Raw genomic sequence first — 14892 nt, 5'->3', positions numbered from 1 at the left:
ATTGATAAAAAAAAAAAAAAAAAAACGTTCAAAGTGCTGTTCAGTGCTTTAAAACCAGATTGGAACACCTCAAGGACGGCATTTTTATCTAAAAATGTTTGTAGTTGACTTGAAAGAAAACAAGCAGTAGTTCTAGTTGTATTTCTTTGCTCGTTTGGCACTTTATGACTTAACTTTCTCTGTAACATTGACCACCTCTGCATTTTCCCCACATACATATAAAAGCAGTTCACAGTCAGAGCAGGTCAACTTTTCTCATCTTAAGCCAACATCGTGGGCAAAATTAAACTCACTGATGCATTTGAATAACTCAGACATTTTCTTTTCAGCTTCAGATTTTACTCATTCCCACGTTGCTTCACATTTGTCTTAAAACAAAAGACCACAGTGCTTTACTGATACACCTCTACAGCTTTTACATTTCAATGTGTGCAAATTTATAAAAGGTTTGATTTTCACGTTTATTTTTCCAGGGAGACTGATGCCATTCTAACTGAATATTTGATTTACCACCAAGAATGGAATGTTTTAAGTCTTTTTTGCATAACATTAATCTTAAACTTACAATAAATAAAATTAATCCATCATGTTTTTACCTCCACCAAGGAGGTTACGTGATCGGCAGGGTTTGTTAGTTTGTTTGTTTGTTTGTTAGCAAAATAACTCAGAAAATTATGGACGGATTTTGATGAAATTTTCAGGAAATGTCAGAAATGGCATAAGGAAGAACTGATTCGATTTTGGGAGTGATCCGGATCACCGTCTGGATACAGGAATGTTTCAAAGGATTCTTTACTAATGGGAGATAGGACTAATGGCGGAGGTCTGCGCTCTTCAAGTGCTTTTCTAGTTCTTTAAATGCAGTGAGGCTTCTCTCACAAAAAAACTGATCCAACCTGGCTCATAGACAGACTAACAAAACATCATCCAATAAATAAGCAGAAGGCCCAAGAGGACCCAAGGAGGCCCGTTTCCGTGTTTCTCACTGGCAAATCTATCTTGTAAAGCTCCTGTCTGAACTGTTTGGGCCCAGTTAGAAAGTGACAGGACCAATCAATGACAAAGTGCAATGTTTCAGGTGCGGCAGAGTCGTGATTTCAGCAAACAGCAACAAGAGGCCGGTGCAATTGTGGCGGAAGAGATTAGCGTGGATGCTGCTAAAGCGCCAGTTTTATCAGATCTTAACAACATTTCTTCGTTAAAAGAAGAACAAAGAACATCAGTGAGTCGTTTTCTTTTCAAAAACGACAAAAGTCGTGTACTGGCATGTCTACAGTCGCCATGATTTGCGTTATGCAATTCTCTATGGAGTTTACTCCTTCGGTAGGGGCGCAGCTACGTCACGTGTTTTGTTGCTCCAATTGGCCTGTAAAGATGTGACAGAACGTTCATCCAATCACCCTCCAAGTTTTTTTTTCAAAGGCCCTGCCCTTTCCCAAACACTGGCTATGGAAGGTTTTCCAGATGGATGTGTGAGACAAACCCATCTGGCGTGCCAGGCTACTTCATTTTGATCCTTACAGGTAAAGTTTACAGTCAAAAACAAATATACCATGTACAAAATATTACTTTATTTGTAACAATGCCGCCTTTATCTTTATGTTCTTCTGTTTATTTGGACTTGTCAGGTTAATGCTGCTCATATTAAGTATACTGACTATTACTGACAAACAATTTGACCTAAAAAAAAGTTTAAACTTGAGTTTTTGCTGTTTTGACTTATTTTGCAAATGTGATGTGAAATGTTTTACCAAAGGAATGGACATTTTAATAACATTCACTTTGTTAATAAGAAAACAGGCAAAAAGGGGAAAGGAATGTTTTTGCAAATATTCTATAAAGCTGACACATCAATGTCTGCATGTTATGTAAAGCAAAACATCTCTGCTGCAAAATAATGTTTGTTAAACTGGTATTTTCACATATTTCAGGTTAAAAATATATTTTTCCCTTTGTGATTTGACAACTGCAGTGGGATTTATCATTATTTAATCTACATTCTGAATAATTTTTTAGCCTTACAAGAAAAGATGGCATGTATAGATATTATAACAGTGACTGTGTTTCAAACTTTTTACAGTAAAAATGCACAGAAGTAGAACTTTACTATTAGTTCAGCTATTAATAGGAACACAGCAGATTACCAGCAGAGTGTTTAAGTAGCTTTTAAACAGTAAAGAGTGAATTGGAAGGATGTGGTGGTGGAGGAGGTCTCTAGCAGTAACACATCTTATATTTAACTTATTTGCTTAAACATGTGGTTGCTTGGCGAGTTTAAACAGAAAGGCAGCTATTCAGGGCCCCTGGAGAAGACTTGTATTTGTTCTTTATCTCTTATTAATGGAGGAACAACATGATGCAGGAGCCACCGCTGTGACTGAACTGAACCTTCGTGTTTACCTGAACTATTTGTCCTCCTTCATCCTCGCTGCTGCTGTTGTTGTTGTTGCAGAAACATGTGAAGCGGTTTGTTCCTTTTCTACATCGTCTCCTCATGAGTCACCGACGCTGATCCCTGCTCCACTTGTCAAACTCTTAAGATATCGTGCAAATAAACACTGGACTAGAGATGCACCAATAAATCTGTCTCTTAGTGCATGCATTTTATTTTTGTGATGATCTGCTGGTTTGGAAACTTTGTTCACAAACACAGGCTGGGAGATGTTGCCAAAATATTCGTGGCTCTGAGTTAAGGGATCTCTGCCATGTTTATCAAGTAGAAACATTTCAAAAGGCCAAGGCCATCACCTTCTTCGTGCAGAGTTTAGACTTACAACAACAAGACTAAGATTTTCTTACATCAGAGGGCAGAATCAAACCCACATTATAGAAGACTGTTGGGCTTTGTGTCTCTTATTTTATTTCATGTTTATCATGATTTCATCCATGGGAGTTACAGATTATATGTCTGTGTTAATGTCTTGGTGCAGTCTTTATTGTGTATAGCCTGTATTTTCACATCAATCAATCAGGTAAAATAATCCAAGAGTTGCTCAATGCCAACTGCTATAATAAGCAAAATCAGTGCTCTCCATTTCATTGTCAATTTAGTTGCTAATGCTAACATTAGAATAGTACATCCTCTATAAACATAATTATTACTCTGATAACATAGTGTTACCATCATAACTGAGCCACACCAAAAGACAGGTTTTAGATGGATTTATGGCAGCCAAAAACCTCTTACTGATTGTTCCTACTCTGTTTCTTGTCTCTCTTTTGAATCTTCCTTTCTCTTTTTTGCATATTGCTTCTCTTTTTTTCCAACATCTCTCTCTTCATCCTTTATGCACTTACCTAGTTTTTCTGTATCTCCTTTTGTGGGGGGAAACTCACTCCTCTTTTTGTTCTGTATCTGCAACTTCTCTTTCTCTGCATCTCCCTCTTTTTTCTACTTCACACTCTTTTATTCTGGATCTTCTCCTTTTATTTCTGCATCCTTCTCTTTGATTTTATCTGCATCTTCCCTCCTCTCTCTTTTGGCATCTCCTCCTTCTCTTTAGCAGCATTACCCTCTTCACAATTCTTCATCACCCTTTGCTTTTTCTGTATCTTCATCTTCTCCCTCTCTCTGCATTTCCCTCTTATCTTTAGGCCTTCCTCACCTTCCTCTTCAATTTATCTGCATCTCAGTTTTTTGTCATTCTGCATCTCCCCCTTCCTTTGATTTGCATGCCTCTCCTCTCTCTCTCTCTCTCTCTCTCTCTCTCTGCATCTCCTTCTACCTCATTTCTGTCTGAACATCTCTTCCCTCTTTCTGCATTACTCTCTTCTTTTTCTGCATCTTCCTTTTCTCTTTCTCTCTGAATCTCCCTCCTCTTTTCTTTCTCTTTGATTTTATATGCGTCTCCTCCTTTTCTCTCTTTCTGCATCTCCCTCCTTCCTCTATCTGCATCATTCTCTTCTGTCTGTCTGCATCTCTCTCTTCTCTCCATGCATATTCTGCTTCTACTTAATCAGCATTTCCCCGTTCACTCTCTCTGAATCTTTTTTCTGCATCTTTCTCTTTGATTTATCTGCATCTCAGCCTTTTTTCATCCAGCATTTCCCTTCTCTGTCTGCATCTCTCTCCTTACTCTATCCCTACCATTCTACTCTGTCTTCTTCATCTCCCTCTTCTCTTTATGCATTTTCCATTTTCTATTCAATCTGCATCCCCTTCTTCTCTCTTTCTTTAGCAACCTCCTCATTAGAAAGGCATTGGAAACATTATCAGTTAAATTTAGAATAATAATAATTACAGAAATAAGGGGTTATCATTAGAAACTATGAGTAAAAAGGTAAAATTCTTCACATTTATATTTTGTTAATTATGCAGAAAGAAATCTCTCTCTGCATCTTCCTCTTCTCTCTTAGCATGTCCCTTTTGTTTCTGCATTGCTCTCTTCCTTCTTCTGCATCTTCCTTGTCTCTTTTACTGAATCTTCCTCTTTCTTAATGCATCTTCCTCTTCTATTTTGGCAGCACCACCTTCTTCACTCTTTCTGCATCTTCCTCCTCTCTCTGAATCTCTGGACCCTCACTCTGCATCTTCTTCTGGCGGGAGGAAGATGGGAATTTGGTGAAATGGGATGAAAATTGACATAAACTGGCAAGAAAGGGTTAGCTGAGGCAGAAATAGTCAGACAAGGGCAAAAATGGGTTTTTCAAAATGTGAAATATGGCTTAAAAGTGGTAAAAGGGGTTATTAGTGGCAATAATGTATCAACAAAGCCAACATCAGGCAGAGAGTTACAAGATTTGGTTTAAAAGTGGCAAAAAAAGGCAGAAAAAAGAGGTGGAAATGGTTTAAAATTGACAAAAATTGAGATTTATGTTGCAAAAATGTTAAAATTGGCAAAATTGGTGGAGAAAAGTTATGAAAATGGGTTACAATTAGGCAAAATTGGTGTGAAGTGGCACCATCTCAGCGTCTCGCAACCCCCAATGGGGTCCCGACCCCAACGTTGAGAACCCCTGCCCTAGACAACCACAACAGATTTGGGACATCCTCTGGTGCTGCAGTCTAAAGCATAAACGTGCAAATGAGGGGCACATGGTGCAAATATGCAGATGCTCATGTAATGAGAGGAAAACCTTGTAAGGTAAAAACAAAACCAGTGCATCAGCCACAGACGTGTTTGTTTACCCTGTGTCCTTGCAGGAAATTCCTTCACGTCACCTGATGTCACCCCTGAGAATAAATCTCTCCCATCCACAGAGAAACAATCAGATTAAGCGTTTGTGGTTATTAGGCTCTAATTCTTTCCTGTTGAATGGATTATCAGAGGTTTATATCAACCCTCCTAAACCTTGTTATTAATCCTTCCGATCGGGATAGAAAGGTGGCACCACAGCTCTCATTAGGCTGTTTATTATGCAGGGTTTTATTAGAGGAGAAGGCTCCATGTACGAGCAGATCAGGTCTTATATTCACCCGTATCTTCCAGACTCCATGTCCTTGTCAGACGGGTGCATCCAGAGATAGCTGAGACAACACTGACTAAATGGACTTGGATATGAAAAATTGATGGAGAGCCTCTTTTAAAAGTCTGTCCTGCTTTTTGCTCTGATCTTTAGGTTCAGTTTTAAATGCTTACAAATGTGATTAAGGTATGCAGTTCATCATTGTGTGCTTTAAAGACATAAAGTCCTGAAGGGATTTATATTTAATGAAACAATCTGGTGCCAGCTATCATTTCAGCAATGACAGAACAGCACGTTTCATAAGAATAGCAGAAAAAGGCATTTTAAAAACTCAGTGGCTGTTCCCTCTGCCCTCAGGCTTCCTGTCTGGCCAAGACCACAATCTTTAAATTCTTTGCTTTGTCCAAACAACGCAGAAAAGCCCAAAGCGGTTCAGCCAACAAATACACAAAAAGAACAACCAAATTTGTTCAAGTACTTACTGATTAAACAGCTAATGACCCGGTTGCATCATCGCGTACAGACTGAATAAATCCACAGCAGCTCCATGTAGCTGCAGTGAGAATGAACAGGAAACAAATCAGACAATGGTGATAATTAGCAAAGCACGCAGGAGAACACATACAAGACTCAGGCAGAAGCAGACGATCATCTGAGGAAAACAGCAGCAGAGGAGTTTATAGACGAGAGGAAACAGCCGTAAAGGTCCACCACTCGCAGAACAAGAAAGCAAACAGACATAAACTTTGGGAGTCATCCTGTAGGTGATTAAGTTCACCGAGGATTAAGGAAGAGTTGACACTTCCTAAATGCAGAAAAACAGCTTTTAACGCTTAGATGATTCAGAGGGTTGAAACCCACCCAGTTATGTTGTTTTCTTTCAGTTTCTTTATGACATTTCATACTGCTGGTGTGTAATCATCAGACATCTGCCAAAACTGATATATGTGGAAAAGTATTTTATTTTACAAAATACACAGGATGTTTATTTTAATTTCAATTTTTTGTAAAAATAGAAGTCCTGTGTATCTGCAGAGGAGAGGACCTCCTGTTGGGAGAACTCTCATTGACTGAAACTGAATCTGAACTGATCTGCTCGGTTGCCCATAAAGGTCATCAACCAGAGGTGGAAAGAGTACAGGACTATTATACCCCAGTACCCCAGTCATCCAGTTAGCTTAGTGGAGTATAGCAGCAGTTTTATCACAACTGGACCACATTTTTGTACAATAAAGAGCAAGAAACAGAATTGAAAGCTTTTCATGGCGGAAAAGATGCTTCTACTCTTCTGCCGACCAGCTTCAGCATGAGTGTGCAAGCATTATGGGGGAAAGGGGGTGTAGTATGGGTCTGTTTAGACAACGGGAGCTGGTGGAGCGGTTAGCTTGGCTGTAGCATTGGTACAGCAGCCAATCACCTTCTGAGAAGGTTTTTTTTTAAGTTCTACCTTCCCAAACACCTTGATAGCAAGCTTTACCAGCTGGAGGTAAAATATCCACATAATGGATATATGAAACCGTCTATCTGGCATGTCAGGTTAGCTAACGAGGCTGCAAGTTAAACAACTCAGTGAATTTACAACTTAAAGTCGATACATATAAATATACAATTCATATTGATTCATATTAGGGCTGAACAATTCACAAAAATAATGTAATTGTAATGTTTTTTTTTACCAAATATTGCGATTTCATATGCGATTATTCTTGGGTTAATCTTGTGTATTTTTCGACAAATCAAGTATATATAATTCCATAAATAAGACCATGTGTATTGAAAGCAATGAAATTGTCCCGAAGCAATTAATCCATAGTAGCATGAATCTGAATATGGGGGTTCAACAAGCTTTAAGCTATAAAGGAGGCGGCTGGGGTGGGGGAGGGGAGGTGAGACTGGTTACCAGCTGATCACAGCTGGGGTATGACTTTAGTGAAGTAATGCTAGGCTTCATCCGTTTTAGATCGAATGTGCTACCTATTTTGGCTCATATTGCAAATGTGATGTCATTTGCTTTGTTTAAGGGCATTATCATTTTTATGTCACTCATTTTGATTAAGAAAAATATACATTAAACACAAAAAGGAAGATTTTTGTAAACCATTATAAAAAATGACAATTGAATGTTTGCATAATGTGCATAAAATCTCTGCTGCTGCAGTGATTAATTAAACTGGTATTTTGACACATTTCAAGTTAAAGAAATTCTGCAACTTCTGCAATTAGAAAATTGCAGCTGGCCATATTGCGATTTAATCTCATTTGCAATTAATTTCCCAGTCCTAATTCACATATCATCTAATTTCCTCCTAACATGTCGGCCTGGTCTGCAGGAAAGAACAGTTTATGTTCAGTCTATCTAACATTGTTGAATCCTTTTCTCCTCTCTGTCCTCGGGGACGATGCCTGATGTTGTTGAAGTTGACACTGCTTGAAAATACGGTCCCTAATTAATACAAGAGCGGCTATACAAACCTCGGATGCTTCTGCTGTTATCAGAATAAACAGCATCATGGTGCCAAAAGTAAAAGTTCAGACCTGGGTCATCACATAACGCAAGAGAGTTGTGTCAAATTCAACAACAAGCTGGAGCAGTGGTTTCCTAACATTTTCTGCTGCGCCCTCCAGCACATAAACCACATATATAAGCATTTACTTAAGCATATACCAGTGTATGATAAACTCATATTCACACCCTGAAACAAACTCTTACGCTTGTATTTCTCTCCAACAAGCATAAAGAGGGAAAAAGCAAAATTGAAAATCGCCACCATTCTTGCCCAAACTTTTCCTCCTTTGACCCATTTTTCCACATTTTCACAGACTGTCTCCAACTTTGCATATGAAAGAGCACGGCAGAGACAGTAAACAAGCCACTTAACATAGCATTAATGCCTCCTATTATCACCCAGAGGTGCTTTAAGGTAAAAGAAAACAACCTCTGCTTTGAAAAATAAAAGAAAAACACACGGTAATGGAATGAGACAGCTGGAAAGTGCAATTTAAGTGGCACTAAAGCACAAAAAAACACTTATTTTTGTTTAGCAGACAGCAGAAAGTGACTTTCCCTGCATGTTAACAACATTTTTCACTGTAACAATGGGTGACAATGACATTAGAGCAGCATGCAGATACCCACACTGTACGCTGTCTGGGAGAAGGAGAGGAGAATATAGATTGCTAGTATTTTAGCATGGAGAAATAATAAATGGTTGTCACAATAGCAGATTATAATTTTGCATATTTTACCCTGTTTTATACCACCACGACAGAAATAGAAGTCCGAAACACCCAGTATTGGGTTTAAATTTTAAAAGAATTGCAGACAAACTCCAACACAGTCTAAACTACTGGTTCTCAACTGGTGGGTCTGGATTCAAAAGAAAAATTATCAAAGAGTCTATGAAGTGTAATTTTATGTCATTTAGGTTGTTGATAGCAGAAAGGAAACTGAAAACTCTTGACAGAAATTTAGTGAATTATTGTGCTGTTACAACCGTTTATGACGGGAGACGCTGAGAATTTCCTTTACAACTCTGCTCACTGTCAAGCATCCCCTACTCGAGCACAATTGCTTTAACATTAGGGTTGTACTGATTCCGATACCCGTATCGGAAATATGTCCAATACTGCTTAAAGTGCAGGTACTGGTATCAGCGAGTACACAAGTTCATGCATTGATCCGATACCATTTGGTTTAGCTTTATATTTTGCTTCGTTTAGCCATGCTAACTGTTAGCTCTAAAAACTGGAAATTAGGGCTGAATGATTTGTGAAAATTATCTAATTATTTCCCCTGTAGTGCAATTGCAATTTGATATGCGATTATATATCTTAAGTTCCTTATATTATGTTTTTCTTCCAACAAACACAAGCAATAAATCTTTGTATATTATAACCAACACAATAGTAGATAAAACTAGTGCTGAAAATCTTTGAAAAATATCTAATTCTGATGATTTTGACTCATATTGCAAATTGGATAGGAATTGATGTGTTGAAGCGAGTTATAATTTTCATGTCATTCTCATACTTAATGAGAAATACGAAGGGAAAAAAGTAGGATTTGTTAGACTATTCCAAAAAAAAATCGCCTGTGGATGATTGCATGATCTGTAATGCATAACATCTCTGCTGCACAAAAAAAGTTTTAAACTGGTATTTGAGACAAATTTCAGATAAAGAAAAACTGCAACTTCTGCCATTTTGAAAATTACAGTAGGCCATATTGCAATTTAATCTAACTTTTGATTAATTTCCCAGCACTACCATAAACCAGTACTTCTTCACTGCAGGAAAGCACGTCATGCATGGGCTACGGTTTTCAGAGCAGCATAAGAAGCAGAGGACCCACTGCAGCAGAAAAGCTTAGTGACTGTGTGACAATTTTTCTCTGAATGTGATCGTTAAAACGCCTTCAAGACCGGCGCTGTCATACACGACAAAAAGTAACACAGTTTATCACAAGTTAAATAACTTTGAACCATACATCGCTGCCTATTACTTATTTTTCAGGCACCAGTTCTCAGGCACTGGACACTTGTGTTCAAACACTGATCAAATATAATGAACTTACGGGTCAAGAGTACTCAGATTCAGGCCCAGATCTTCACCAAAAAAAAAGAGAGCACTGTGGTGCTGCACGATTTGGTAATAATCTTTGACAGTTATGCTGGGCAATACCATGATTACAGTATATCATAGAAATGGTATCATGAGTCTATCTGCTTGGTTATCTAGGATAATGCAGAGGATAATGATGGTTTTGAAGTGTGTATTTCTCAGCTCAAAACATGCAAAACCTTAAGTTTTAACTCTACTGTACTTTTTACCTCCTGCATCACAATGTCAGAGGTCCCAGTGTGCATGTGAGCAAGAGGTGATGCTAGAGCACATGCACAATCTGGGACCGCTTAGAGCACGATGCCATAGGTGCTTTAATCAGTGTTTTCGCCCGCAATATTAGGGATGGGAAAAAACATTGTTACACTAAAATATCACGATATTTCATGGCATCATACTGTATCGATATTTTGAAATGCAGTACTGATATCTTATTAATTGATATTTTAATTTGTTGGTGTGGCAGTTTGTGGTGTAATTTCACCCCTTGACCGCTAGATGGTGGCAGGCATTTGACTCTTCCCTCTTCTTCTCACTTTAGACAATGAGATCACGCAACTCTCCAGGTCTGAGCGAGCCAGTTGCTCGTGCCTACCTAGCAGCATTCATAGCAGATATGTGGACTTATTTTGGCTTCAAAAACATTAAAGACAGCACAAACGTAGACAGGAGTCAAGTCATTTGCAAGATATGCCACGCCAGAGTGAAATACTCAGACAACACAACGAATCTGCGAGCTAGACATCATAGTGATATCATTACAGCTAACGGCTAACACTATTGAGATGGGCGGAGCTGAAGACCACAATTCAACACAAGAAGTATTGAGAAGGAGGCCATGGAGGTTGGCGGTGCTGGTACTAAAAATGGGGACACACTCCACTGCTTTCACAGTTTTTAAAGCTTTTGAAGAGACTAGGAGTTCACAGTAAGACCGGGCACATGCTAGATGATTTTAGAATCTTAAACCATTTTAAAAACCTGGGAGACCACAGACATAAGAAAAATTTGTCATCTTTAATCCTTTGAGCACACACACTGGACAACTCAGCCAGTTCGTTAGATCACTGGAGGCCACATATCTGCCATGACCTCGCATGATTACGTGATTTCCAAAGAAAAACAAACATGCATATCTACCATCTACCATCGGCATACTGTCCCTCCACCAGTCTGTCCTGGCATGTATTACAGCTGCAGCAAAAATCATAAAACAAGAATAGTATTTAGGAAGAAATCCTGGCTGGAATTTAGCTACATGCTTGTGAGCGGTGAAAGTACATATGATCCAGCTGGTGACACTGCCTGGTCTGATCGCTCTCACTGGGTGTTGTAGGTATTCTGTCAGAGGCACCACGACCTAGATCCGTAAATATCAAAAGTATATGATATTTACAATTCGGGGTGTGGGAGGCTACAACCCGATTTACCGCAGTAAAACAATCATGTTGACACCACATAGGCTACATGCAGATCAGTCAAACAAATTATTGTTTTCAACGTGGCCTCACTCGGAATATGTCTCCACGATTGTCGCGGGAGGCAAATCTTGCTGCAAATCGGGCTTAAGATCCTGACTGGTTTCAGCAGATATTTGTATGACAACTAACAGACTGAGGATCACAAACTTAACAACTGCACCTGAGGGATCACAGACCACAGGATTTGTCAAACCAACTTAAGACAACTTAATGCATCAAACTATTGCGAGGGCAACAGTTTAAAGGGTCAACAAGATTACCAGTTGGCAGTAATGCATCGGTTTGCTGTTTGCCAACCACCAGTGAAACTTTAAGGAGGAGGAAGAAGAACAAGTTAAAAAAAACATAGAGGTTCGGCTTGCTGCTGTTATCTGTGCAGCTATCTAGACGTCAAGAAGAAAAAATGTGATTGGGTCAAGTTGTCTTCTGACACCATTTCCTGTGACCCACCCTTTCTTTCTCATTGGCTGTTGGCAACATGTGTTCGCAGCTGGGTCAGTAATCATTACCCAATTGCATCCAGATTCAGCTCAGAAAAATTCAAATATTCAGACTAAGGTCTGGTCTGTTCCCCTCACACACTGACAGATTTTTGTGCTAACTAGCCATGACGACTGTCCCCAACTACAGTGCAGACTTTGTCCAGCCGGCAAAAAATCTTGTAGTGTGTCCTCAGCTTAACACACTGAAAATGCAGAGGGGGGTGTATGTTACAGAGTTGAGTTAGGCCAGTCAAACTCCAAATATATGGCAGTCTCCATTACAAGACATGCCCCATCTCTGTCTTTGAAAATTTAGGAAAGACTTGAGCAACTGTAAGACCTTATTTAACATAAGAAAGGTCACTTCTAAATAAATATAGGAATGCATGTGCAAAAATTCTACATACTGTATTTTTAATACAAAATAACCAGTTTTACATGTTTCATGCAATTATGTAATTACACAGCCTGAAATAGTGATTGCAACTGTGATTAGATCAATTGTGCAGCACTAGAGCACTCTATAAAATGCACCAAATCACTCCATGCCAGTTTCAGCCCCCTTTTCAAATGTTGCCATGCAACACAAAAAGTGTGCAGGAGTTTGCCTGCAATTTTTGATAATTAAAATGAAATATAATAATATCGTATATATCGTATCTGATGTCTAGGACCTCTGTCTTTGTTACCTTGGTATCAAAGGGTATCAACACGGGTGTACTGCAGGGTGTATGTGGGTATACCAAGTGTATACCCACTTCTAAATCCCTTCTCCTAGGATGGCAAAGGCGTCAAAAGCAAAAGCAATATCAGTATACCAGAGCATTGCACTACAATGCATCAACCTCAGCACTGACAAGGAATATGGAATAGTTCACTCAAAATGAGTAGTAATGTCACTGTCTCAACCTGTGGTCCTTGGGTCAGTGATGTTGGTAAATCTATTCTGTTTACTTTAATTCCATAACAATTCTTACTTCCTGAAGTAGCAGAAGTTCAGTGATGATGTGCGTATACTATGGAGCCCTTTTAGGGGAATTAAGATGTTCTCACGTGTTTTTGTTTTTAACAAAAGGTGGTCATTCTTTGCTTGATGGGAAGCTTGAAAAGGGTGGGGGATGCATTAAGAGTATATCCACTTCTGCAGGCACCACTACACCACTGGGTATCAATATCGATATAGTTAAATGATAATTTCCCATTTAAACATTTTAGAAATTATTACTTTGTAGTCACTAATCATGCTACTGTTACTGTTCTTAAACAGTCTTTGCAGACCATTCGGTCTGGCATCTTTTTTAAGCAACATAATGAGCAATGACCAAAATTATCTTTTTGGAAATGTATCAATATACCTCAAAAACTTGAATTATTACCCAGCCCCAGCTCTGAGCCAAACTAGGAGAGGAGCCGGTTTTAAGTTTTTTCCATCAGTAAAAATCAAGACTATAGCAAAGAAACGCTCCTGAATCCACTCCTGGAGCCTACAACAGCAGGTAAAATCCACCTGGACTCCCTGAACCTGCAGAAGTGTGATAAGCCCATGAGAAGGATGCTGCCCTCATCTTTGTCTACCAAACAAAGCAGAGCTTCTCTCTCATATAACTTAGTTTCCTGCACGCTCAGCCACACTCCCGCTGATAAATCACTCATTTTTCAGAGACGGGAGAAATCCGCAGCTTACCTTTTGTTAGTTCCGTGTAGCAGCAGTCCTCCTCACATTAAATGGGGTCACAGCAGAAGCAGCGGCGGTGATTGTGAAATTGTTGACGCGCTCCTCTCCGTGTTTGCTGCTCGGCGTGGCTGCTCTCTGTTTTCTTCCTGCGTTTCAAAGCAGCGAAAACAGTCACAAAAAATCCCTCCCACTGCTCTGTCTGTCCTCAGCCAGCCTCCCTCTCCTCCCTGACAGCGGATACGCCCTCTCACTGGAAGGAAACAAACGTTATTCACACATAGCAGGCTCCGGAGTGAGGAGAAAAGCGTGTCCGCAAAGCGGAGCTGGGCCGGCTGGTGAGATGTGATGTCTGACCGGCGGAGAGCAGCCAGAGCAGGCACAGCTCAGTCCTCCGCACCGCTGGGTTTGGTGGCTCCGGATGCACTGTAAAAAATGTCTGGCTGACTTTGTGGGCTGTGACACAGTTTTACAGTCAGGACAAAGGCGTGTGCAGAGGGTCAAAGTCTCTCCTCTCTTTTCACTGTCATTTTTTACAGTTAATCAGACAGACCAATGAAATCCTTACATGTTCTTCACTTTGTAGTCTTAACTCGTTTTGACTGAGCTCCTTTTTCTTACATTTCTGTTTGGAATTGTACCTGATGCCTGTTTTTTAGGGCCTGAGAACTGAAAGGTGTGAGAATACAAAGGCATATTAGGTTAACTTAACAAAAATCCTTTATTTTTTGAAGTAATAATACTCACATTTTTAAAGGGATTCTTCAACATTTTGGCAAATTCGCCCATTGCCATAATTCCCATAGTCTTAGTAATAGGTTGGTTTCCTTTAGTTGTCGGTGCAAGCTGCTTTTAGATCTGGGGGAACCGATATACTAGCTGCACAGCTAACACTATGGAAGCAGATGGTATTTTTTGCTTTCCCTCATCAAACTCATCAAATACACAATCCAACAGCTCCAAAACGCTCTCGTGGACAAGTTGTGACCTGTATATTCACCACGCTATGAAATATTCATGGAACATTAAGAGACGGAGATGTTTTAAAGTTAAATGCAAAGCCAGAACTACACTCCAGACATGGTTGCTGCACTGTGTCACACCGCCCAGTGGTTTACTCAAGAAATAGTTCCGAGTATTTGCTTCATGTGTCGTAATGTTACATAATTATACGTTATTATTTCATAGTGTGGTGAATGTGCAGGTCACAACTTGTCCATGAGAGCGTTTC

At 39.5% G+C, this 14892-nt stretch overlaps 1 protein-coding gene across 7 annotated transcripts in view; it reads right to left on the bottom strand.

The window, feature by feature from the left end:
- The window catches only part of rnf152 (ring finger protein 152), a 94312-nt gene extending 80246 nt beyond the window's left edge, over positions 1 to 14066 (bottom strand). For 4 of the 7 annotated variants that reach the window (XM_041814043.1, XM_041814044.1, XM_041814042.1 and 1 more), the window contains exon 1: positions 13674 to 14066. The gene's annotated coding sequence lies outside the window, so the exon portion shown is untranslated. Of the gene's footprint in view, positions 1 to 5888; positions 5960 to 13673 lie in introns of all 7 variants that reach the window. The other 3 variants (XM_041814041.1, XM_041814040.1, XM_041814039.1) reach the window with 1 other exon arrangement.
- Between the last annotated feature and the right edge of the window lie 826 nt (positions 14067 to 14892).

The sequence above is a fragment of the Cheilinus undulatus genome, linkage group 19 (assembly GCF_018320785.1).
Source record: "Cheilinus undulatus linkage group 19, ASM1832078v1, whole genome shotgun sequence".
Lineage (NCBI taxonomy): Eukaryota > Metazoa > Chordata > Actinopteri > Labriformes > Labridae > Cheilinus > Cheilinus undulatus.
This window is presented reverse-complemented; position numbering and strand designations above follow the sequence as displayed.